The following is a 3,385-nucleotide window of genomic DNA, read 5'->3' as shown; positions in this document are numbered from 1 at the left end:
TAAACAAATGGGATCTAATTAAAATCAAAAGCTTCTGCACAACAAAGGAAACTATAAGTAAGGTGAAAAGACAGCCTTCAGAATGGGAGAACATAATAGCAAATGAAGCAACTGATAAAGGATTAATCTCCAAAATATACAAGCAGCACCTGCAGCTCTATTCCAGAAAAATAAATGACCCAATCAAAAAATGAGCCAAAGAACTAAACAGACATTTCTCCAAAGAAGACATAAAGATGGCTAACAAACACATGAAAAAAATGTTCAACATCCCTAATAATCAGAGAAATGCAAATTAAAACCACAATGAGATACCATTTCACACCAGTCAGAATGGCTGCTATCCAAAAGTCTACAAGCAATAAATGCTGGAGAGGTTGTGGAGAAAAGGGAACACTCTTACACTGTTGGTGGGAATGTAAATTAGTACAGCCACTATGGAGAACAGTGTGGAGTTTCCTCAAAAACTAGAAATAGAACTGCCATATGATCCAGCAATCGCATTCCTGGGCATACACACCGAGGAAACCAGAATTGAAAGAGACGCATGTACTCCAATGTTCATTGCAGCACTGTTTATAATAGCCAGGACATGGAAGCAACCTAGATGTCCATCTGCAGACGAATGGATAAGAAAGCTTTGGTACATATACACAATGGAGTATTACTCAGCCATTAAAAAGAATGCATTTGAACCAGTTCTAATGAGGTGGATGAAACTAGAGCCTATTATACAGAGTTAAGTAAGCCAGAAAGAAAAACACCAATACAATATTCTAACACATATATATGGAATTTAGAAAGTTGCAAATGATAACACTGTATACGAGATTGCAAAAGAGACACAGATGTATAAAACAGTCTTTGGGACTCTGTGCCAGATGGTGAGGGTGGGATGGTTTTGGAGAATGGCATTGAAACATGTATATTATCCTATGTGAAACAAATCGCCAGTTCAGGGTCAATGCATGTTACAGGATGCTCGGGGCTGTTATGAGGGGATGACCCAGAGGGAGGATAAGGGGAGGAGGGAGGTGGGAGGGGGGTTCGGGAGGGGGAATTCATGTATACCCGGGGCGGATTCATGTCAATGTATGGCAAAACCAACCAATATAATATTGTAAAATAATTAGCCTCCAAAAAAAAAAAAAGTTGTTTGACTTTTCACTTCATTAAAAATGAAAAACTTTTTATTTTAAATTTCACCTGAGCTTATTAAGAATTCTAATAAAAAGGAAAATTTTGGACAGCACAACTAAGACTCTAAGAAGGAAGCTATAAATACCTGGTGCTGTCATTCACTGCTGTGGATAGGCACAGTATATGCAACTACCTGGAATTAATTTGATAGTATGCTTGGTAAAGCGTGCAGTTGTTTTGGTTCACTTGCAAAACACCACAAAAGCTTTCTTAAGAATGTCATAGATGTCAAAATATTGGTTATTTTCAGTAGGAACTGATTTTGCTGCTAAAGAACACCAGAGTGATTTCCAGATGGCGATGTTTGAATTTTGTTGTTGAAGTGTGTGCAGATCAGTCTTGATGAGAAAGGAAACATTTGAGTTAAACTTACATACTTGTGCAGAGGATGAGAGAGAACTCAGCAAGAAGAGCTCTATACTTTGCATTTTGGATGTGAGTGGGCTAGAAGAGAAAGAATAAAATGATTATGTTGCATTTTCAGACATTTAAATGGACTATACGGACTTTGACCAGCAAACAGGGAGTTCCACAACCCAGATTCAATACAGACAATTGCTTACGGAATTCCAATGTTTGTTCATTTGTCCACTAATTTCCCTTCTACTACAGTCACTCCAGGAGTTGGTCATGGACAGGTAAGCCTGGCGTGCTGTCCATGCAGTCTCAAAGAATCGGGCATGACTGATCAACTGAACTGAACTGAACTGATAGTCACTCTGCTTACTCTACTATATTATCCCAGGATATTTTTTTTTTCCATGTGTTAGTACCTTCATTAATATTTCTACTATTCCTTGTGAAATATAGACAATGACATATTTACAAGGAATCCAAGTTTAAGCATAAAACATCTTTAATAAATGGCCAGAAAAAATTGTACTTTGATGACAGAGTTCCTCCTGTTGGGGTTAGCAGACATACTGGAGCTACAGGCTATCCTTTTTTTTTTTTTTCTTTTTATAGTGATTTACACACTTACAGTTGTGGGAAATACTGGAATGATCCTTCTAATCAGGATTGATTATCTATGTATTTCTTCCTGGCAATCCTTTCTTTTGTAGGCATTAGTTATTTATCCAACATCACTCCAAAGATGTTGTTAGGCTTTTTATCAGAGAAGAAAACCAGCTCCTTTGCTGTCTGCTTTCTGCAGATGTACTTCTTTTTAGCCTTTGCCACAACTGAATGCATCCTTTTAGGGTTAATGGCCTATGACCGCTATGTGGCCATATGCAGCCCTCTCCTTTACTCCTTGATCACATCCAGGACGGTCTGCCTGCAAATGACAGGAGAGGCTTTTACAGCAGGACTGTTGAACTCTGTGATTCACACAGGTTATGTGAGCAGCTTGTCATTCTGCAGTTCCAATGTCATCCATCACTTCTGTGACACCCCTCCAATTTTTAAGCTCTCGTGTTCTGATACACACCTGTATGAAAGCATTTTGTCCACTTTTGCAGGTGTGAATATAGTTGTGACTCTGCTGGTGATCCTCACCTCATACTCCTACATTCTCTTCTTCATCTTCCATATGCATGCAGGGGAGGGGAGGCACAAAACATTTTCCATGTGTGCGTCTCACCTGACAGCCATCATCCTGTTCTATTCCACCTCCACCTATACTTATCTCAGACCTTCCTCCAGCTACTCCCTGATTCAGGACAAAGTGGTCATCCCCATGTTGAATCCTCTGATCTACAGCCTCTGGAAGAGTGAAGGGAAGAAGGCTTTATGGGATGTAATTAGTAGGAAAAGGATCACTTCATTTCTGGGGTTGCTTGGTTAATTTTCTGAACTAAATGGAGTATCTAATGAATTTTAAAACACTGGTTTAATCTTACTGATTGTGGACTTCATTTTCTTTACTTAGTAGAGTACATACTGAACTTTAAAATGCTGGATCAACTTATCATTTTCCATTAGAATATTTGCTAAGTAATCATGTTTTATATATATCCAAATATATGAATCCAACTGGAGGTGGAAATTGCAACCCACTTCAGTATTCTTGCTTGGGAAATCCCATGAACAGAGGAACCTAGAGGGCTTCTCTGCCCATGGAGGTGGACACAACTTAGCAACTAACCCTCATATTCAACAGGATAAACAAAATTATCAAATTTATATGCAACTCTAAAACTTTCATCTAATTGTTCTATATTTCCACTGGGTTCTCAAAAGT

At 38.5% G+C, this 3,385-nt stretch overlaps 1 pseudogene; it reads left to right on the top strand.

Moving 5' to 3' along the window:
- Positions 1 to 2,063: 2,063 nt before the first annotated feature.
- Positions 2,064 to 2,989, top strand: LOC129551153 (olfactory receptor 5F1-like; annotated as a pseudogene).
- The last annotated feature ends 396 nt before the right edge of the window (positions 2,990 to 3,385 follow it).

The sequence above is a fragment of the Moschus berezovskii genome, chromosome 17, assembly GCF_049115385.1.
Source record: "Moschus berezovskii isolate FMDL1 chromosome 17, NW_MosBer_1.0, whole genome shotgun sequence".
NCBI lineage: Eukaryota > Metazoa > Chordata > Mammalia > Artiodactyla > Moschidae > Moschus > Moschus berezovskii.
Note: the sequence above shows the minus strand (reverse complement) of the source record. Positions and strands in the feature narration are given on the sequence as shown.